The sequence below is a fragment of the Macrobrachium rosenbergii genome, chromosome 13, assembly GCF_040412425.1.
Source record: "Macrobrachium rosenbergii isolate ZJJX-2024 chromosome 13, ASM4041242v1, whole genome shotgun sequence".
Taxonomy (NCBI): domain Eukaryota; kingdom Metazoa; phylum Arthropoda; class Malacostraca; order Decapoda; family Palaemonidae; genus Macrobrachium; species Macrobrachium rosenbergii.
In genome coordinates this window covers 16069475-16094935 of record NC_089753.1, presented here as the reverse complement: position 1 = coordinate 16094935, position 25461 = coordinate 16069475, and positions in this window count along the sequence as shown.

The following is a 25461-nucleotide window of genomic DNA, read 5'->3' as shown; positions in this document are numbered from 1 at the left end:
AAGAATAAATGAATAAAGCTTATGGTAACGAAAACAATAAAAAACGATGAAGTTTGGAAAAGCATTTCCCCCGTTTACAAGAAACTCAAAGCTTATTCTTTGTATCGAAAATATAACGAGAGTCGCCGTACAAGTCTGGAGTCCAACCATTCATTCTACAACTAGTCCCAAGACCGACGAGAGTAACATTCACTGCTCTGGTATAGCAAATCAACGTCTCACTGCCATACAAACATTTTGTTATCAATATCACGACAGTAACAGCAACAAGAAGTCAGACAGGGTGTCCGTAATCCAGACACTCGTTTTTGGTAATAAATGAGAATATTAAAAAAAAGACATATAAAAACAACAGCCAGGCAACAACCACAACCCTGGCATAACTACAACAACAACAACAACAACAACAACAGCACATGCCACTACCACTGATGCCACAACGGCCACCAGCACCGGGACCAGCATCTCCATCCGTCAACATTACGAACGCATGTTGCTTCAAGTCCCCGGCACAGGGTACAGGAAGCGAGGGGAGCAGAGGGTATCCCCTCGCAGATTGGAATGGGAAAGAGGGGAACGGAGTGGATAAAAGAATCAGAAAATAGTCGCTTGAAATAATAATTAAAATGATAAAGGCATGGAATGTTTATGAGACCTACGATATAGCTATGAAACAGAGGTCAATTTACGAAACCGTTGCATATTGTAATGTGCATGTAAACACACACACGCGTACACACACGCACACACACATATATATACATATACTGTATATATGTATTATGTATATACATACGTATATATATATAATACTTAAATATATAAAAACAATATATGTATTTATGTATGTATAATAATATACATACACACACACACACACACACACACACACACACACACACACATATATATATATATATATATATATATATATATATAATATATATAATATATATATATATATATATATATATATATATATATATATATATACACTGGCTGCTTCAGAAACGTGGTAAACCCACTTACTGACCAATCACCTCTGTTTTTGCTCTCTTGCGCTTCTTGGATATTAAGGCCAATATATCTTTCACGACATCCATTCCCCGCCAGGCCTCCTTCTCCTTCCTACTGATAAAGCTAAATTATACATACTTTTCATCCACCTATAGTCGTCCATTCTTTCCACATGGCGGAACCATCTCAAAATACTGTGATCTATCATTACACACTAGTCCACCACTTCTACATACTCATTATTTATCATCCTTTCAATTCGTACGCTGCATATATTAGGCAAAGATTTTGCCTCAGTAGCTTTACCCATTTCCTTTCGTTAGCATTCACCATCTACACTTAACTTCTATAAAGAGGAAATAAATCAACAATCTCTTCATATATTTCCGCCTTGGCTTCCAAAAACAATTCAGTTTTCACACACCATGCTCATTTCCTTGCTTCACTATTCAGTAACTCACCTTTTCTCTCATTCTACTACCACCTGATATATTCATGCCGCGATACTTGTACAAATCAACCGCTTCCTTCATCAACACACACACACACATACACAGACACACACATATAGATATGTGTGTTTGTTTATATATATATATTATATATATATATATATATATATATATATATATATATATATATATATATATATATATATATATATATATATATATATATTGAATGATGCGTTACGTGCTCAGTTATACCCGTGGTATGGAGGAGTGAGAGAGAGAAAAAAAATACTAATAATGAATTCATTTTCAAGTAAATGTCTTGAAACACTTAAAAACGCATTAAAAACTAATTTTCGCAACGGAACTCGTAATATTCTGCATACAAAGCATTCTAAAGCGGCAGATCCATTATTACAAAATCTTGAAAGTAAAAGACTAGCTTTAGCCATCTTCCGCAAAACGCACATTCCTTTAGTCTATAAGAAATTTAATGAATACAAATAATAATAGAGAATGTTAATTTGCCTTCAAGAAGAAAGCATATTCTTGATATCAGTCTACGTATTCAATGTATTTTTGCTTAATTCACTATAAGCAAGCAATCTCACCTGTAAGCAGATGATAAAGACAAATCTCCTCAAACAGAGCATATAGTGTTGACGTAGCAGTTCACAGGTTAGCGGTTCAAATACCAAAGAGAAGGTTTGTCTTTATGCACTGGAATATTTCGAAACGGTCGAAATACATTTTCTATCAAGGCCCGAAGTGAGGGACAAACTGATTTCATTACTTAGGTAACGTCTGCTTGAGAAAAAAGATAAGTTATTGACTGACGAAGATTGCATACTGCACATGCTATACCATTCTCTCCCTCTCTCTCTCAACTATCTATTTATACCCATGCGTCGGCCGAACTACGTCAGCAGAAAGAACACTGCATAGACAACGTAAATGAGAATGATTGTAGATTTACAGATTTTAGGCATACATGCGAAGCACTGGAGCAACTTAGGCCATTCAGCGCTGAAACGAGAGAATATAAACGAAGGTACAGTGAAAGGAATGAAAGCATTTGCAGCTAGAGGCCGAAGGGACGCTGCAAAGAACCTTAAGTAATGCCTACATGGCACCGCATTATGTGCATTGACGGCACTACACCCTACGGGGGTCAATGAGAATGAAACCGGTATCCCCATGCAGCTAGCTACATCACTTGAACTTCAAGCTTAAATATCTAGTTTCATTCACCAAAGCGCTATGATACAGGTAAAATTTACTGTTTCTAAATACATAACTAGAATGTGTTTATATTCAAAAACAATATCAACAGATATATTGGCACAACTACAAACAACAAATGCTACCGGAAAAAAACTAATTTCAACATCGCAATCACTACCCTTATCAACACTGTTGTACCGTCACCCGAAAAGACTACTATGTCGTAAAACAATCGTTCGGTTTTCTGAAAAAAAAGGTGACTAATTTAATGACAAAGATGGTCCTCGGACGGGACGTAAAATTAGTCACTTATCCTGAAAAGACAACAAACAGTTCCTGCCAAGGAAAAGGCTGAAAAATTAAACAGAAAAAATTAGTAATAAAACAGATGGCGAGTTTTGATCCTATGTTGACCTTAAGAAATTTATTGCAGCTGAGAGTTAATAAACCCGAGGACGAAGCTAAAAACCTAACGTCGTCTTACCACTTTTATCCATTTTGAGAGTCGGCTTGTACGATCCAAAAGTGATGAAAAATGTGGGTTGCATTCTCAGGCATTAAATACTGATTTTCCAGTTTGACTTTATTATTATTATTCAGCAGATGAACCCTATTCATATGGTACAAGCCCACAGGGGCCACTGACTTGAAATTAAAGCTTCCAAAAAATATGGAAAAAGTTAATAATCATCTGCACCATATTCTTATAATGAATACTGATGCTGCCAGCTTCACTTAACAAGACAATAATGATCACGGCACCATCGAGCCACCAGCCTCCTCCCCACCGATAGAAACGAAAAAAGAACATTATAATTCTACAAGTAACGTCCCTCAAACTCACAAATCTCTGTATTCTCAGCACAAGATATGGTCGTTACTGCTTTCGCGGTAATACAATTCGACAAATTACAAAGAAGCGAAATCCTACGTTTGGCCAAACAAGCTTTGCATGTCAGTTGTGAAATGCAGTCGCTGGACATTTATTTAAATGCTGTATATCGCATAGACTGGACGAATCGCTAATCTCATTCACCCAAAAAATTACGTTTTACTCTTAATTCTAGGGATGATAAGTGTACCGCCTAAGGAAAGGAGGAAATTAAAAGAAAAGAAAAAGAAAAGGAGAGCGATTTAAAAGCAAATATAATTATTTGTAAATTGCAGGACTGCTAAAGTATCAAAATAAATGTAGAATTCAGAAATTGCTGTAGTGCTTTAGACCTCTCATAATGCATTTATATATATTTATATATATATATATATATATATATATATATATATATATATATATATATATCCACGAGTAAAGAAACAATGGATATATATTGTAAGGCCTTTCGACTTATAGTCCTTTACTTAGCAGACTGAAGAAATATAAAAATAAGTTTACAAAGAAAGCTCGTATAAGTGACAAATTGGAATTACACAGGAAAAAACATGTACCTGGAATGCAACACAATTGAAGAAGTGCCAGACCTACAAAACCAGGGTTAATATTTAAGAGATTTTACAAAGTTAGCCTCAACGGCTCAGAAGCAGGGACAGGTCAATTAAAAGATTATACAAGGAAGGTGACTGACCACCAAAATTTTTTAAAAGTACAACTCAGTAATTCTCATTTTGGTAAACAAGACAAATTTTACAAAGGTTAACATTTGTACAGACAATACATATATATATATATATATATATATATATATATATATATATATATATATATATATATATATATATATATATATATATATATATATATATATATATATATATATATATATATATATATTAAACATACAAACACATAGAAAATATATATAAGATAACTAATTTTTAGTTAAGTCAGTGATTTTATCTTTTAGGTAATTCTTGAACATTTTACTTATACAGGGGTTCAAATAATACATGCCAGGGCTAAGTTTAAATTACAACTGGAAGTAAGCTGTGTAATAGCCGGTTCTAAAAGATTTAATGAAGAGAAATCTTTCGATCTGGCAAACACTGAACTTTCAGGCCAATTTATCCAGTGAGAGTTGTCATTTAAGTGAATGAGTATAGCATTGGATGTCTGCCCAGTTTTGACAGAATACTCATGCTGCTTAATCCGTACATCTAAATCCTTGCTAAATTGGCCGATATAAAAAGAGGGGCAGTCCAAACATGGAATTTTATATATTATATGTTGTTTTTCTTAGGGCTATTATTTATTAACATTAATTTTATTGTGTTATTATAAGGAAAAACGAGGTTGACAGTAAAAGATTTTAACAATGATTTTGTTTTCAAATCCACTAAAATAGTGCAAACTAAGAATGTTCGAGGGGTTTCTTTCTCCATGTTACTTTCACTGTAAAGCTTTTTTTGGGCTGAATTACAGCAAATATCAAGTATATGAAGTATATGTGAAGGATAACAAATCTATCCCTATTTTTCTTATGTATTCGATTTCTTGATCCAAATACTGGGGACTGACAATGAACAATGTTCTTAAAAACACAGAAGAAAAAATGGATATTTTGATAGTAAGGTGATGGCCTGAATAAAAATAGACATAAGTTGTTGGTTGGTTTCCTATAAATATTGAATTTGCATTGAAATGGTTCTCTATGTAATAAAACATCTAAGAAAGGGAGGCAAGTGTCTTTTTCTAATTATAAAGTAAACTTAGTGGATGGTACCTGGTTATTCAAATTAGAGAGTAAATCATTTACATCAATACCAGCAGGCAAAACAGCTAAAATATCAACATATCTGTACCACTGTAAAGGAGTATAAATGATATTACGTAAATATCGTTTTTCAGAGAATTCCATTTACAAGTTTGAGAGGAGTGGGGATAAAGGGTTGCCCATTGCCTTACCAAGTATTTGTTGGCAAAATTCACCATTGAATATAAACTTACAATGACAAATGCACAACCGAGTGAGTGTAGTGATATGACTTACAGGTAGAGGTAATTCATGATCGATTAGTTCATTACTAAGATACTCTAAAATAGAATCTACAGGGACTTTAGTAAAAAGAGAACAAACATCAAAACTAACGAATCTATCAGTGGGGCAAAATGTTATTTTGTTTAATTTATCAACTAAATCTAGAGAATTATACATGTGAGAATCGGAGATAGTTCCAAGTAACAGGGACAAGAGCTTGGTAATAAAAAAAAAATATTTATTGTGTAAAGTTTGACGTAAAATAAGATAAAGGTGAATTAAAAGTCACAGTACATAAAGACAGATAAAATACTAAATTGCACATTACAAAAAGACAAGTAAAACACTAAAATGCATATGAAACTTATAGGATCAACTACAATGCATTTGAAACTTACAAAGGATTAACTGAAATAACATAAAAACACTATTGAAAATGAACTAACCTGCTGGTACAAAGACCAGAACAGAACTGGAAACAGCAACAAAGCAAGGGAAGAAGAAAAACAAAAAATGAAAACATCAAGATAAAAACAACTGGGTAGAACAGGACTGTGCGTTTAATTCAGGAACTAGCAGTTTAATCTTAAGTGTTTCAAGTATAAATAAATCGGTTTGGTTGTTATAATGGCCAATAATACTAAAGTTTTAATTTTTAATTTCCGCTTTACATATTTTAGAATGATTGGGTATGCTGGATGATTCAGGGTTGGAAATCCTTGTCCCCATACGGTAGCTGACCCCCCTATGGGAGTCGATGCGCACTTTGAGGAGACGTCTAGTAGCTCCGACATAAGTCCCTGAATTACATCCGGGCTCTAAACCGTTGTTTTTATCGTGATGTTTTCATTTTTTTCTTTTCCTCCCTACCCCTTGCTTTGTTGCTGTTTCCTGTTCTGTTCTGTTCTTTGTACCAGCAGGTTAGTTCATTTTCACTAGTGTTTTACGTTATTTCAGTTAACCCTTCGTAAGTTTAAAATGCATTGTCGTTGATCTTATAAGTTTCATATGCATTTTAGTGTTTTACTTGTCTTTATGTATCGTACATTTTAGTGTTTTACCTGTCTTTATGTACTGTGACTTTTAGCTCACCTTTATCTCATCTTATGTCAAACTTTACAATATATATATATATATATATATATATATATATATATCTATCTATATATATATATATATATATATATATATATATATATATATATATATATAATATATATATTTTTTTTTTATTTAAAAATAAATAATTTACGAAACGTCCAGAATAAACTGTTGAAATAATCATCCATCATATTCCTGGTCGGACCTTTTATGATATACATATATACGTATGTATATATATATATATATATATATATATATATATATATATATATATATATATATTATATATGATATCTATCAATTTACAACTATCAAGTTTGGTATTGTTATCTGTATTATTGATATTTTACAGCTCTCCAATTGCACTGGTAACTTTTATTGTTAGGATTTTTAACCTTAGGCTACATTAAATTAATGACAATTTTTATGTATGTATATGAATATATAGATATATATATATATATATATATATATATATATATATATATATATATATATTATATATATTTATAAAAATTTAATGTAGCCCTAAGGTTTAAAAAAGCAACAATAAAAGCTACCAGTGAAATTGGAGAGGCTGACAAAATATTGATAGTAAATAACAACATCAAACTTGATACTTATAAATCGAATAATAATAATAATAATAATAATAATAATAATAATAATATAATATTGATAATAATAATAATAATAACGACTGACCTGTGAAATGCCAGTCAAACACTATATCACCCACCCACAGAAGATGAGAGGTTAGTGCTGGCCTGGCAAATCACAAGTTAGCGGTTCAAAGTCCAAAAGAGGTTAGCCTTTATCATCTACTTTCCGGAGATACTGCTTGTTTGTGATGCAATAATAATAATAATAATAATAATAATAATAATAATAATAATAATAATAATAATAATAATAATAATAATAATAATAACAACCCGTGCTTCTTGGATTGGTTAAAAGATCCTGTTATATGAAAGTATCCAAAGGAAAATTTTTAACTAAAATTAAATAAAAAAAGATCCTTTCAGGGGCTTTCTAACATACATCAGTTTATGAGCCTTATTAAAAACGTGCCACAGAACCTGTTTTTATAACTCTAAACATAACTATATATACTTTTATACAACTGTGGATCTTTTAACCAATAATAATAATAATAATAATAATAATAATAATAATAATAATAATAATAATAATAATAATAATAATAATAATAATAATAATATGAAAAAGAGATACATTTCTTGGGAACCTCTGTTCTGCAATAATTGTCAAGATACGAAACAAAACTTAGAGTGTCATGATTTATTTGAGGAGCTTCGGCTTCAAAAAGTGGTCATCACTTAAAACATGAAGTTGAAGAATATAATACATGATTCTTTTTAATAAAAACTGTTATAGAGTTAATACATGCAAGAGCACGTACGTTGTTGAAAATAATGATGCTAAATATAATATAAATATAAAGATAATCGTGAATATTCTCTCTGCATTGATAATCACAATAGTCTTTTATTTTCGGTTATTCATGTTAAATAATTCTTTGAAACCTTCGACCAGTTCTATCAGCTTTTCACCTATGATTATTTAAGGTAACTGTTCACAGGCAAGTCACTGAAAATGTGATAAAATGATTATCAGTTAAGTCGTATTCCTAAATATAATATTCCCAGCACATAACAATGTATTTTCCAGCAAAAGGTACGACTCGTTTTCATACGTATAAGCTTCGTTCGCGAGAGATTTCTATCAGTAAGCAAAACAACAGTGCGAAAGACGAACAATAAACGAAACGTATAGTGTGAATAGATTCACATATTTCTAAGCAAATACAACTGACGTACGAAAACGGACCGTTTAGTGTGAAACGGGCTCAAGTCCCACGCTCCTCATCTTCTCGGAAAGACAAGATAGGAAAAGGTATCCGAGAAGTCCAGCAATGAGTATGACTGGAATTCAGGAAGGTACGAGACAACATCTCCAATTTGATCCTGAATATCTCAAAAAGGAAAAGGGAAAATTAGGAGGCTGTACTTTGGAATATTTTATAACAATACAGAGATACCAAATAGGGATTTGCAGATGCCTACTCACTTTATGTAAGAAAGAATTGTGTAAAAGTTTTAAATCAAGAAAAAGAATGGGCCGTCAGTGCTAATTATTCTGAAAACTTCTTGCGTTGTCGAATAAAACAGAATCTAAACTCCATAAGAAGTCATGTTCTCCATAAACAGCAAGAGCAAACAAGTAAAAAATGCGCCGAAGTTTCTTCGGCTCAATCGAGTTTTCTGTCCGGTGGTGGCCTCAACCACAGCCCATAAAACTCTTAGCCGCAGCCCATGAAACTCAGCCACGGTTCGTAGGTGGCCTATGTTGTTGGTTCCTATAGTGCTGCCAGAAGTGCGATTATGGTTAACTTTAACCTTAAATAAAATAAAAACTACCGAGGCTAGAGGGTTGCAATTTGGTATGTTTGATGATTGTAGGGTGGATGATCAACAAACCAATTTGCAGCCCTCTAGCCCCAGCAGATTTTAGATCTGAGGGCGGACGGACAGACAAAACCGTCACAATAGTTTTCTTTTACAGAAAACTAAAAAATGGCGAGTAGCTTAAGATTAATATGTACAAAGGAGCCAAGAATACGCCAGAGTGTTGAATATCTCCAGAGAGACTTAAAAATACAAGAAGAGATCCAGTACAGACTTAACATATGAAAATAAGCATATTTCCTCTTTTTAAGATATATTAAGATATGTTAAGTTTCACTTCGAAGGAACGGCTTCGAGCACACCCTTGTAGTTCGGTTCAAAGTTATCAGATTAAATAAAAGCAGCACAAACAGTAAAAAGAAAAGGAGGGGGGCAGGCCTGTTATGACTCATGGAATCAACAGCTTTTGCATATGTACAGCTCTTTGAGACACGGAGAGCTATTACTTGAAACCAGAAACATAGTGCGTCTTCGACTAAATGTTCCCTGTCGCTGTTTATATATATATATATATATATATATATATATATATATATATATATATATATATATATATATATATATATATATATATATATATATACTATATGTGTGCGTATGCGTAATATACAATCAAGATAATGAACAAATTGTTTTTATTTTAATGACATAATGCTTCATGTTGGTTAAAAGAACATCGAATTTTAGTTTCAAATGTCTTTCGATAATTTCACAAGTAAATATATCACGGATTCAACAAACATAAAATAGGTCAAGGCAGCATTTCTATTTTTGACAAAAAAAGTGAGTTTCGCATTACATTTTTAACAAGGTAAAGAATTTCGATTATAATCATTTCCTTTGATGAAACAACCCTTCAGGACCTAAAGCAATAGTTTAGACCTGACATCAGAGCAGCTGCGAATACCATGAAAAGAAAAGTTAACGGATAATTAATGAAAAAAATAAACAGAATAACTACTTACCGGAAAGGTCGCCATAAAAAAGGAGTCACCATTGACAAGAGTACTACAAAAAAAAAAGAGGGTGTCGTGGGTCAGAGCTAATTACGTGTGAATAAAGAAATGGAACTAGAGCAGGCAAAGGCCCGATGACTCCGCCTCCACCTGCAGGAAACCTACGCAGGTGACACTAAGGCCGGACAAATTACCTCCGCCAACAATCAAATATTTACAACTTGAAATGCAACTTTAATTTAGTCGCCATTCGAACCATTCGGTTCCGGAGGCCAGGTTATCTAGTTGGGTTTAATTGCCTATTCCAAAAGGCCGGCAAGAAGAGAAGAATTAAATGCAGATTCTTTCTCTCCTTCTCTCTCTCTCTCTCTCTCTCTCTCTCTCTCTCTCTCTCTCTCTCGCCCGGTATTTTTCTCTAATCTCTTTCAAGTATGTTTAGTGCCACTGCGAAGTGCAGGAGGAAGTAGCAAGGTGAGAACTACTTGGGGGAGTTGCTATCTCTAAGGGCTGCTGGGTATGTGTGTTAAAGAGGAGGGCAAGGAGATCCTAATTAAAAATATGGTTGAGGAAAAGGGTCTTGATCGTTAAAAAGGTTGGATGTGAATTTTAATCTACCTCATATTCAGCTCATATTTCTCATTATCACCTAAACATAACTTTTGTTCAAAGACATCACTTTCATCAATTTCAAAGGCTAGTGAGCGAAACCGATTTTGGCGAACACGCCAGTTTCGGTCTTTCCGCCATACAAGACTTAGTAAAAGGAGAACAGCTTACTGTTTCCTTTTCTTCTTCCATAGAAGACAAATTGGACTAGGGAGTTAAGCCGTCCGTTTCTTTGACAGCGAACTTTTTTTCATTATACTTGCGTACATACAGCAGAAGTCAAATGATAATCCAACAACAATATTTATAAAAAGAGCGTTCAAATACAGGATTGTTATTACAGACAAAAACTAAAAGGTACACATTAAAGTCCATTAATCACTTGGACGTCGACATTTTCCGTTCAAAGATACCAAATACAAAACTGCAAACTTAACGAAAAATAAAAGCACAAAACATGAAGTACTGAAACTATTCGTTCAAAAACCGGAAGTCATTTACAAATTAGTAGGTCAGTTTTATTACTAAGAACTTAACATGAAAAAATAACATGAGAGGCACTGAAACCTTTTAAAAAAATGTACGATATGGCTCTTGAAAGAAGTTTAGTGAAGCGACAATGTAAGGAGGTTCATGAAAATCTTAACGACAGATGTAAATTCTTGCCAACCAGCAACATAATAGACTAACTAAAATTTTTTTAATAGGCAGAAAAGGCGGATGTGGGAGGCCAGGCGATATAATGGATTTATCAAAAGTGGTTTTTTTATATATATATTTGTAAGGATTACCTTACAGATCATCAATCTTTTTTTTTTATTCGCGTGTGGGGGTGGGAACGCATTGGTTTCGGGTGGTTAGGGTTGTGCCTCAAGCATCGCCCTCGCCAATGAGGCGAAATATAAGATTCCTTACTTTTGTAGGCTATAAAATCAGTCAGGAAGACGGTTTTATCTGCTAAGTCAAAGACACCCGATAAGGAATGCTGAGATTTCCAATGAGTGCATCGGTTAGGGTTGCAATTAAAATCCGACGGCGCTCCTTTTGGTTGAAGGCTCACGACATCCAAGGAGGATTATTGTTTGCTGTTGTCCTCTCTCTCTCTCTCTCTCTCTCTCTCTCTCTCTCTCTTCTTCTTCTTCTTCTTCTTCTTCTTCTTCTTCCGTTCTAAGTTTGTTTGTACATTCTCTCTCTTCTTCTTCTTCTTCTTCTTCTTCTTCTTCTTTCTTCTTCTTCTTCTTCTTCTTCTTCCGTTCTAAGTTTGTTTGTACATTCTCTCTCTCTCTCTCTCTCTCTCTCTCTCTCTCTCTCTCTCTCTCTCTCTCTCTCTCTCTCTCTCTCTCTCAGTAAGACAACTGTTCTTCATGTGAGCAAACGCCATTTCTTGGTTACGCGATTTTCTTCCATAAAAATGCCATCAGTGTTGAATATTTGGTTATTTCCGGCAAAAAAAAAAAAAAAAAAAGAACTGAGATACAGAACGTCGTTTATAGGCAGTATAATTCCTTCTCCCTTGAACTTTTGTACTGTATGCCATTCGACATCAGTGCTCCGGTGTTTCCTATGTAAAATGAAACCACTTGGCCCCATCCAACACAAGATCCACTTCATTCCATTGGTGTTCTTTCTTAAATATTTGTTCATCACTAAACTATAAAACTGTAAACTCAAGGTGTTAAATACCCCATACAACAAACAACGTATGTGCTTTATATCCCATTCATGAGGACCATGAGACAAGCAGTTTTTAATGCCCGTTCTCAGAACTTGGATTGACAAGAGGTTTTGAAAGATGAAAACATGGACATAATTCGCTAGATAGCTTTCTGGTAGTGAAAAAGTATCAGTCAGTAAGAGACTACGGATCAAGACGTGCTGGCTTGGCGGGTGTCACCTGCTCTTGAAGAGGGGGCTTGAGTGTGTAAGTATGCAAAACTCGAACATACAAAAAAGTAACATTTATATTATATAATATGTATATATATATATACAAACATGCACATACACACATAATATATATATATATATATATATATATATATATATATATATATATATATATATATATATATATATATATATATATATATACACACTTGTGTCTGTGTTGGGCAAGCATCAAGGCAAGCTTCAAACAATTTCCGAATTAAATACGTCTCATTGAAAAAAGCTGAAACCAGGGATAAAATGGCGAGAACCAGAAAACTACGAGAGAGAGAGAGAGAGAGAGAGAGAGAGAGAGAGAGAGAGAGAGAGAGAGAGAGAGAGAGAGAAACTACTCATCATTTACCCGGAATTTTTCTCGTTTCCTCCCGGGGCGGGGAAGTAAAAAATCTTATTTGTTTTAGCAATTCGATTTAACACTTTGTTCGACATACTAGCTCCCCATTATCATGAATGACGGCCAAGATCATCGAGAATTTCACGGCTGAGAACATAAATTTCAATTTGGGCAGGACACACAGGCGACTTTTTTCTGCGACCCATATGAGGCTCAACTTCATTAAAGCATTGTATAAAACTGCGCTAATTCAAATCGGAAGGAGAGAAAAAAAGAAAGAAAAAACAATTAGACAATCTCGATTCGTAAATAGATATTCTTTTTCCGTTTTAGAATCGAGAACCTCTTTTTCTTCTTCTCTTTTTTTCAATTTGTATTAGGAACAAGTTACCCATTTTACAAAGTCGCATTAAGAGCGAGTTACCCTTTTTCTTTTATAGACTCATATTAGGAAAGGATTTTTCTTTTTAATGAAGTATACCCCTCTCCCAGCCCCCGCCTCCACCTTCCAGCTATAATCATGATTATAAAAAATAAAAGCTTATATCGGAATGTAATGGAATTTGAGCATTTTTTAGTCTGGGCAAATTGATTGGATTTGTGCCTTCCGCTTTTTTTTTTTTTTTTTTTTTAAGCGGAATGTTGTTATGGTAAAAATGAAGTGTTGGAATTTGATCCGAAGTATTTAGTAAATGATAACTGTGTTACTTCTTTTATCTTATTTTTCATATCAGCCAAATGCAATTTTGATACAGGCGCTCGACACGTAGCGTACAACTATTGTATCATCAATGAATGCTGGAAATGTTTTTAAGGAAAAAAAAAACTAGAAAAATTACCACACTCACACATAAATATATATGTTTAAGCGTGTATATATATATATATATATATATATATATATATATATATATATATATATATATATATATATATATATATATATATATATATATATATATATATATATATATATGTATGTATATACAGTATATATATACATACACACAAATGCATGCATACGAAATGGAAATAGTTAACATGAAATTAAACTGTAAACTTTTATAATTTTTAGCATGAAGACCAACTGGACGTCCAATTTATTTCCTAAAAGAAAACGATAAAGAATGGCGATAAAAAAAATCTAACTTCAAAGGCAAGGAATGATCAGTCACTTTAAAAATAAAGGAATGTTGTTATTAGATCCTGGGCATAATGAAGTAGGAAGATTATTCCAATAAGGCAAAAAACCATACGAGCTGTCACCATAAATAAAAGCGATTCAGCAATTAAGCATAAAAGTCACGATAAGAATAATGTTTATTGCAGTAGAAGAAAACTGATCTTATAATCAAACCAGTAACGATTTAAGCTTATGATAAGCTACGTACACTATATTTCAGAAAATAACTCTGTGGAAGGAAGCAACTACTTTCATGTTAAAAAAGCAATGAAATGTTTAATACTTGTATTAGTTTAAATGTCCTTTTTTACCTCTTTCCTTCTCATTTATTCTAACATTTGTTTATTATCCTTGGTTCATAATCGCCTGAGAAGATGAAGTTTCAAAAAATGGATCCCAGATCTTACATCTTTTCCGATTATCTGTCTACCCACAACAAGCATTCTTTCTCTCTCTCTCTCTCTCTCTCTCTCTCTCTCTCTCTCTCTCTCTCTCTCTCTCTCTCTCTCTCTCTCTCCATATGCTGGCAAAACAGTTAGTTTCTAATAGTCAAACATGGCTTAGAAATACTAACCAAGTTCTCTTCACAGCAGGCAGAAAGACTTAAAAAAAAAAAAAAAAATCCAAGTTCTTCTGAGGGTTCATATTCGGGTCCCAACCCCGCGTCCAGCATCTTTCTCTAACCTAAATTCTTTTCTTTTTCATCTCCCTTAAACAATTTCATCTCTCTCTCTCTCTCTCTCTCTCTCTCTCTCTCTCTCTCTCTCTCTATCTAACGTCCACCCCTCTTTTCCTTAGCACTTGGCAGTTGATCCCTCTAAGTCCCAAGGGTAGAATTTTACTGAAGAATAAACGCTGGAGGGTTGATTATAGATGTCCTAATAAGAAAAATGTCCAGTTTCCCCGAGAGAGAGAGAGAGAGAGAGAGAGAGAGAGAGAGAGAGAGAGAGAGAGAGGAGTGCTTACAAACTGGAAGGTTACCTTAAGGTAATCAATATCCGTAGAAAGACAAAAGTAAAGAATTCTTAATCTTTATATTCATCTTCGAATGCCGAACCACTAGAGCGTCTTCCTCCAGAGCGGCTGACAGCTGCCAACGGCCTTCCATTGGTCTATGACTGTCTGTGGTCTACCTCCCGCCGCCGACAGGAGGGACCATTAGGGGAATTTTATGGGTCGTCGTTTCGCCAATAAACGTGAGGCGCAGAACAGAGACTCCTCCTAGGTGACCACCACCCGCCGCCGACGACGAAGACGACGCCATCACCTTCCGAAGAAGTCGCAAAGAGAAGGAGAGGAAAAGAACGCTGGAATGGAATGAAAAACGGGAGGGACATTTTTCACCCCCGGCCTCTGATCGCCACTAAAACTGACCAGTGGGAAATATCCGAGAAGAGGGCCACTGCATCCAATCTCATTCCTCCGAGCTGCAAATGTCCACATGCTCCTTTATTGCACTTGAAGGAGATCTCGGGGGATCCTTAATGTGACTTCCACTGACTCAGCAAAACTCTCAACTCCGACGCGGTGTCCCTCCACTCCCACACTTGGGCGATTCTACCATAAAGAAGGCGTGAAAAAAAAAAATACATACCGGGGGTAGGGGTGCCCTCAGAATGAATTTCCTAATTCTAGGCAACTCAAGGTTTACGACAAATCATGGCGGGAGATGATTTGATAGACGTTTCCTTAAGAATAATTCCGTATATCATACGCGTACATGTCTCACTCTAAATTCACCTGCAAAGTGTAGAAATAATATTACATTTCAATCTACGTCTAATTCTAACATTTTAAAAAATTGTTGGGAAAAAAATCTGCTCCATTTGTAGACATATTTAGCCGTAACATTATGAGCGGTTAAGAGTAAAATTTCAACATTTACCAATGACGCTTTTGTCCTACGAAGAACTTGGCAACGAAAAAAATTGGCACTTGCAGGAAAAATAATACACACAAAAGTATAAGTTTTATGACTTTGCGATATGCAGTTGTCCTTTTGATTCGTATTAAAAAGTTACATTCGGCCGAGAGTTTCACTTCTGACCGAAGACGTGTTGGTGAAACATTACTTCAACTGCCCATTATCATTAAATATATTGACTGCCATGGTAAAAGCAATGCATTGCCTAGTATTAGAACGTGACAGAGGAAAAAAAACCATTTTACGTATGACTTAGATCTCAAGGTTAAGGCCTTTCCTCCAAGCCTCATTTTAGAAGCTATAATTTAAGAGAGAGAGAGAGAGAGAGACAGACAGACAGACATAGAGAGACTTAATTCCATATTCTTTAATTCATATTCTTGAATTCGTATAAAATTTTATATTGATGCACATACCACCTACGTTGTTAGACCCGCCTAATGAAAATGAGAATATGGAGGATTTTTTTATATAATTTAAATATGATAACAGCTGATAGACTTCTGAGCACAAAAAAATAAGCAATGAGAATCATCTTCCTTCTTTCTTTCTTATGTTTTTCCCCTCTGGCTGAAGCTTTATAAGGCTATTACGCTGCCAGTCTCGTCGGTCCTCGTATCAAAAGAATGATTGGACAGCACACAGCTTCCCCCAGCGAACTGGCCTGAAGCGGAGCTCTGAAAACACAGGCCATCTCTATACCCCTAAAAGTTTCACAAACAACGCCCGAGAAGAAACTTTTTAACATAGGATGAATTCAATTTCTGAACTACACCACTTTAAATATAGTCATCTAAATCATTCATTTTTTCCTAAACAAGGACAGTGGGATCAATGTTATATGGATATTCGTGGTATATATTAATTCCCGAGGAGAAAAAAAAAAATACAAGTTTAAAAATATTGGAAGAATCTGATCGCCAAGTGTAAGTCAGCGTTGGACGTGTGAGATGAAGTCTCTACGACAATATGAAAATTACCTTGCGATCCTGTACAAAGACAACGGCGCCTGAAATATAAAATGACATTGCTAATGCTACTATTGAAATAAGCAGAAAAATGAGAGGACGAGAGAGCATTTGTCTATTGCCATCAAAGCTCTATCATTCTAATATCATCTCTATCATCTCAATATTTCTGAGAGAGAGAGAGAGAGAGAGAGAGAGAGAGAGAGAGAGAGAGAGAGAGAGAGAGAGAGAATATGAGCGGCAGAACAAAAACGTAAATGAGAGAAGACAAAAATAGAGGCAACACAAGAGAATCAATAAACTTCTAATTAATATTATCCCTATCTTCATAATAGGGATAATATTACCAATAGTTGTGGTCACAGTAAAATAAAATCTTGAATATCAGCAATACCAAACCGCCTCTGAATCCTTTTAGGTCAATATTTCTATATAATTTGGACTCCTTATATTTAATATCAAACTCCCAGCGATGCAGCCTTCCATTAACATAATAAGAATTCACAAGCGACTGATCAAAAATTAATCAGTCCAGCTTAGCATTCGCCGTTCGATGCATTATAGAAAATTGCCTTGTAGCTCCCGAGTTAATGCTTTCCATTCATTACGCATACAAATAAAAAGATAAATGTAACCCTATATACAGAGAGAGAGAGAGAGAGAGAGAGAGAGAGAATGTCCTCACTGTAATCTACTAAAATAAATAGAGAATGAGTGCTTTCTGAAGGAAAGAATCAACTACAGCAACCACAGAGAGAGAGAGAGAGAGAGAGAGAGAGAGAGGAGGGATTTCTTTCCCTTAAAGTCATTAACAAAACTGAAGAGTGAAAGGTGGGGACAGAAAGAGTGTTCCTTTATGAATTTATTAACAAATTAAAGAAATACAGAGGTTAGTAAAGGGGGAATTTTTCTATATAAATTCCAAAACAGTGAGAGAGAGAGAGAGAGAGAGAGAGAGAGAGAGAGAGAGAGAGAGAACTTCTTATGCAGGAATTCACAAAAAAAAAAACAGAGAGAAAGACGGTGCAAAAGAGAATGTTTCCATAAGACGTTGTTCTTACCAAACACACACACACACACATACACATGCACGCAAAGATGAGGGGAATTTTTCAAAATGAATTCAATACCAAAAAGAGACGATGGGAGAGAAGGTTGGGGTGATTCTTCCATAAAAATCATTATTCAACACCAAATGAATTCGCTACCAAAATACTTAGAGAGAGACTTCCAAATACATTCAATACCAAATGTGGAGAGAGATATATATTTTCCTTTTGAATTCTTTCCCAAGAGTTAAATAAATTCATTACCAAATGTGGAGAGATAGAAAAAGAGATATATGTTTTCCACATGAAATCATTCCCAAAATGAGTTCTTCCATATGAATTCATTATCAAAAATAATCCTGGCGGGATCTCTTTCTCTGAATGCAATTAGCTGTATGGTAAACACGCATTATTCCAATTTTTTTCGTCATTATCAATTCAGTTCGTTACGCTTCCACTGAAAATGCATAGCTGATGAACTCCATTAAGAGCGTTGCTTCTAAAAATGTATATTCATTCGCTGCGTTTTTTCTAAATGTTGCACCGGGGAGAGGTGGAGAAGAGTTGCCGCGGATGGGAGGTGGGAATAGGATGGGAGGAGGGGGTTGGGGTAATGGGGCAAGAGGAAAGGGGGGTCTGAGGAGGAAGAGGAAAGGGGAGGGGAGGAGGACTATGAAAGTCCACGGAATGGCATATCCATATTTCACTTTCAGCTGCATAGGATTAAGGCATTCTTTCTTAAATACGGCATTCCTAGTTCAGTTTGGGGGCGAATAATTGGAGCCGAGATGAATTTTAAAATTGCTTGATGTATTAATGCGATTCTTACTCCCTTGAATAAAACACGCTTCGTGCAATTCTAGGAGAGTGAGAAAAAATTCATCCTGTGCCACTTAAGTGAAACAACCTCCTCCCCCTCCTCACCCCATCCATACTCCCACCACTACTTCTCCCATCTCGGCAAATACCGAGTTAACTTTCATGAAATGCTATTTAAGCTTACTTTTCTTGTTTGAAGATAATTAAGGCAATTTATATGTAACAGAGAACACGCAAGCAACTGGGTCCGCCTACTATTAGCAATCTAATGATTTAGTTTCGCCACGATTAGGTAACGTGATGTTGTTAATAGGTGGAAACAGTGACGGAATATGAGATGAACATAGAGATAATAGGCAGATGAGGCAAGGGCAGTTCTTAATCATACTATTAACACTGGTCACCATCCAGTCTTTTTCATTTTCACTAAGTGGATCAGCATCAAACAATGTCACCTTGTTTACTTCTAATGAAGAGGCCATCATGTTATGTTTTGATAAGAGGACACATCGATTAAAATACTATTAACGTCCTGAGAGAGATAATAAGTATCTGGCGAGCTACTCAGCAGGAGTTGCATAATGGGATCAATGGGTAACAGGGATAATATAATTACAGACACCCACACACAGAGGTCATTCTTATAACGAATACCTGTAATTTTGTCAATGAACTGTACATTTCAACTAAAAGCAAAGGTAAATCAATCATGTTTTAACATACTAGTAAAAGAGGGAATAAATGGGTAATCCCCAAGCGATTATGAATACAGTCCAAGAAACAAAACGAGTTTAGCTCTATAATACCAAAAAAAAAGGGTTTTAGTGCCAAAGAACTTTGTCACTAAAAAACCGAATATTTTCTGTATCTAAACTAAAGGATCTGACCTCTTAAAAAGACATTTTCAATAGTTATACTGATGTATGTAGCGTAAACAAACTAATAAAAATGAATATATTATTTTATAAACAAAACATCCTGAAAATGAAAACCAAAATGCTAAGCAGTTGAGGCCCATTTCATAGCCTGGCTTCCACTACCAGCCAAGAATTATCTACCACAAGAAAAATTGCTTTTAGCAATGAGAGAGAGAGAGAGAGAGAGAGAGAGAAGTAATGCAACTGCAATTAAGTAATAATTGTAGTAATGTATTTCTTTCGGCCAGTTATGAGACATATATCTCGCGTGCAAAAAAAGACGGGCATAACCATTAAGAAATTAGGAATGGAGGCGACGAGGCAACGGAAATTGGTAGGGCAGAGGCAGCAGCAGAGTAATTGAAGCCGGCAATAATGTGGATATTGTAGCGTTGAGATGATGATGATAATGATGATGCTGCCCCAATAAAACAGAGTGAGAATTGGCCTCGTGAGAATAATGGAGGGAAGGCCCCGGAATATTAATATCTTAATTATGTTCTTTTTCCGCTTGTCAGCAGCTCACAAAAAAAGACAGATGTGCTTATCTTGCAGAAGGAGAACGACAAGGAAGGAGGTGGTGGGGCGGGGGCGCTTAGAGGGAGGGGATTATGGGGCCAGGGAGAAAATGACTGAGAAGACAATAAAGAGCGAATGCTGACAGTTCTCTCTCTCTCTCTCTCTCTCTCTCTCTCTCTCTCTCTCTCTCTCTCTCTCTCTCTCTCTCTCTGTGCAAATAGTCCATTTATTTGGGACGACATCAAAAGCGACTCCTAAAGTTATGTACTACTTTCTGTTTATCCAGTTTATTTCTCGATGAATGCGTTGCTAGAAAGAAAATAACCACTGTCTCGGAAATGTAACACAAAATATCCTGCTAGCTTTCTTTTTTGTAGTGTTGTAATGAGTCAAATCTGTTTATTCAATTCATAACAATGACCCTTCTATATTTACATACGAAAGAAGATTTTACTTATCATCAATATTATTTTGAATCCTATACCGAAAACACCGATATGGAACAAGCAGAAAATACCCTTCAGATGGAAGCAATCTTACACATGAAACAGTGAATGAAAAATAGAAAATAGGATAAAAATTAGAATACAAAATAAATCGATAACACGAGAAAAAATTAATTATAAAGCAAATAAGTAGTTTTGTAATTTTAAAGAAAATATTGCCTAGAACCTAACCGGAAAACGACTAAAAAGAGATAAAACCAATTGATTTATAAAAATGACAAGCGTGTAAATCATTTACATTCATTATAATTCCTGATGCTCAAATTTTCATTGTTTTCTACTGCTATGATGGACTTTTTGGGATATTTTACAAATCCTTTGGCAGAAAACAGCACATAATTGAGATTAATATTAACATGGGAAATGTAATAATAATAATAAATTCTTTCCTTACCTTATTCTACACACAGACAAATAGACATGCATACTTATAATATACATATAATATATATAATATATATATATATATATATATATATATATATATATATATATATATATATATATATATATATATATATATATATATATATATATATATATATATATATACTTGAAACATACATATAAATAATACATATACATATATATATATATATATATATATATATATATATATATATATATATATATATATATATATATAATTAACTATATCAAGGGCATCAGGACAAGGCAGCACGTATGTAACAACAACAGTTTATTTTGCTGACGGCGTTTCGCAATGTCTTATTGCATCTTCAAGGCTGTAATTCGTAGCATAACAAGTTGTTTATTTATATTTTGGTCTGTACATCAACTTTTACTTACCATCTTTCTTTTTTAGATGCTTTAGTTTCTCTTTTAACTCAATTTAGGTAGGTCATGTCCGTCTTGATAGTGATTTTAAAACTGTTATTTTTATTTTTGTATTTATTTATACGATTTCCAAGTTAAATTTTGTAAATTACAGCCTTGAAGATGCAATAAGATATTGCAGAAACATAAAATCAACAAAATAAACTATTGTTTTTACATACGTGCTGCCTTTTCTTGGACGCCCCCTTGGTATGTGCTACTATGGCTTACAGCTATATGACCTGTTTTACATATACAGTATATATATATATATATATATATATATATATATATATATATATATATATATATATATAGATATATATATATATATATATATATATATATATATATATATATACATATGAGGGAAAAACTACTGGAAAGGGTTAGAATAAAAAACTATATGCAAATAGTAACTAATCAGTAGTCTACAAACATACATACAGAACATGCATACATACACACCCATATATATATATATATATATATATATATATATATATATATATATATATATATATATTTATAATGTATATATACAGTATATATATACTACAGTATATATATATATATATATATATATATATATATATATATATATATATATATATATATATATAACATATATATATATATATATGTATGTGATTCATATTATATAAAGTATAATAATAATTCGCTCTACCTCGTTCCATAAAAACACCAAAAGACAGAACTCAGGACTACAGTGGACGCATTTTACAGCGTTATATTTCAGAAACTACAGTACAAGTCCACCCACCTGAAACAGTGGTTTCAATCAGTAAATATAAATTCACTGAGAATCTACCCTCTTATATAAATATGTCTGTATATAAAAGTAAAGGTTCCACATAAAAACACCAAAAAAAGATTGTTATATTTCAGACAGGTCCGCAGTGGTTTCCTTTACCCTCTATTGATGGATTTCTGATAGTTTCTGTTGCAACAGCAAATCTTTTAGTTATATATGAGTGTGTGTGTGTGAGTGTTTGTACTTGTTTATGACTTCTAGACTTGGATTTTATGTACCTAATCTTTCACTCTATATTTTGGCAATTTTGCCTCATCTCATCTCCAACGAAGAACCCTAGCTTTACTCTCTTGGCACATGTATGTGTGGGTGCATTTATACAAGAGTGTGCTAGAACAAGAAATTGACAACTTATCCCGGTCACAAAAAGAAATCACATACTCCCAACACATACATCCAAAGGACGGGAGCGGAAGAGCATACCCAAATCCCAACCCCTGGAACAAACCCATCGAAAAACAATATGTTTTGGAGATTCCTTCTGCAACGCTCATTCTCGGGAGGGCCCTATCTTCTCTATCCACACCTCTTTACCACCACTGGTCAGCTAGGGAGACCATTTCGGACCGTTTCAGACCATTTCATCGAGATCTGGGACTCTGCCTTCATCAGGCTGAAACAGTGGACCTGAAGTGGAAACTGATTTCGGTATTAAGGTTCCCTGCAGCCCCAGTCAGTCCTATATTGCGTTCCTCTTTCACGGCAAGAATGAGTGAGAGAGTTTGTGTATGCGAGAGAGAGAGAGAGAGAGAGAGAGAATGTAAACAAAATATTCTAACAGATGTTTGTAATATTCTGTACTTGAGAGAGAGAGAGAGAGAGAGAGAGAGAGAGAGAGAGAGAGAGAGAGAGAGAATTTAAACACCAAATATTCCTAAACTGAGTTGTTTATAATAGGTTTTAGCATTCATATTGAAAATTTTGTGACCCACTTGCTATTCTTAAATTTCCCCAAATATTATTTTAAAAGTGAAAATACAAGACGGATGTATTTAACTCTCATGAGTTCGTCGTCGTTGTAACATATTTTAATCTATGTTAACCATTTGAGAGAGTTTGGAAAGGAATCGCACGGACAACGTTGCCGAACCTCAAGTTTTCACATTTGGAAAAGCTACAGAAATATAAAAATGTGTACTGTGCCTACTTGAATATCTTCTAGTCGCAAAGATACTAATTACACAACTAACGCTTCATCGACTTTTGTCTTCGACTTTAATTTTATGAGAAATTATTCGTCAGATATCTTAAGAAGGGAAGTGACAGCTATGGGCTAATTTGCACCACTGCTCGAGAATATTGTTAAATGAAAAATATATAGGATTACGAAACTGAATGCATATGCATAACTATATCCAAAGAATATTCAATAAGGTTCTTAATAACGTACAACTAGCACAGATGAAACTGACCCTTTCAGATATAACAAAGTAAACGCAGCCTGTACAAAATAAATGATCAATAAGAATGATAATTCATACGTTAGCTGAGATAAATTAACGACCTTTAAGGAAATGGGATCTAAATAATATACAAAACTGAAAGCAAGAGAGTCGAACAACGATAAGATCGTGGATACCAGGTACAGTGGGATGGAACAAATGAAATTGGTTTGGCCACATCTCTTGCCATTTCTATACGGAAATTCATGAATCTAAGTGAATTCAAGACCAATTTCTAATACTTATTTTCATCAAGAGCATTGTTTTATGATAATCAAAGCGATAAGTATGTTTGTCTGATATCTTTATTGGACATTTTAATGAACTTTATGTTTTCTCAAGAACCAAATAAAAAGGTGCTTCAAAGATAAAATAAAAAGCTCAGAACATACACTTATTTATGCTCTCTTTCTCTGTCTCTCTCTAAATTATATTAATGAAACAATAACACACAGGCATTATGAGCTTCATATTTTAATATGTAATACCTGTATTAAATAGGCATAAAAACAATCATTGTTATAGAGCTATCAAATATCAATAATATTATTTGTAATTCTATATCTATATATAATATTAAAACTCTGAAACGTTTGTTTGTTTGTACACCGGAAGTTAAACGGGGCTGGTGTTGCCTATAGACTTCCCCTCCCCACTTCCACCTTCCTTCCCCTTCCCTTTCCCACCCTCCTACCCCTCCCTTCCACCCCTTCCCTTTCCACCCTCCCCTGCCCATCCTTTCACCCCTTCACCATCCTTCTTCCTCCCCTCACCTCCCGCCCCCTTCACTGTCCCCCCCTTCCACCCTCCTCTCCCAGAGCCCCTCCCCCTCCCCCACCCATCCACCTACCTTTCCACTGCCCTCCCCACCTCCCCACCCCCTTCCCTACACCTCCCTTCCCCCCTACCCTCCCAAATTTCAACTTGGGTCACGGGTTGTCTAATTAACTTTATATTTTGTAGTGAAATTAACCTTTTAAATAACTGATGTAGATGCAATTTCAAACATGTTTATTCATCAGATATGCAACAAATGAAAATCACAACCCATTTGTGGGCAAGGCTAAACGAGAAAATAACATTCAATTCCATGCCTGGCATTGTTGATATCTGCGAGACCCACGTCAAGAATTGGTTACGGATCCGCTGTAATGAAACATCGGACTCTTCTTGTTAATGCTAAATTGCAAATACGATGCGTCAGGCCTATAAAATGCCTATTCATGAACACATCTTGAACAGCGGATCTCCTGAAAAAAGGTTTAAAATATACACTACCTTTGCTTCAGCGTCGCATCTACTATGGAGAAAAAGCTTGAAGCATTCGCCATCTGAGTGGGATATCAAACAATACGAGAAAGCTACTTTCAGTATCATCCCATCAATAAATTTGTAGT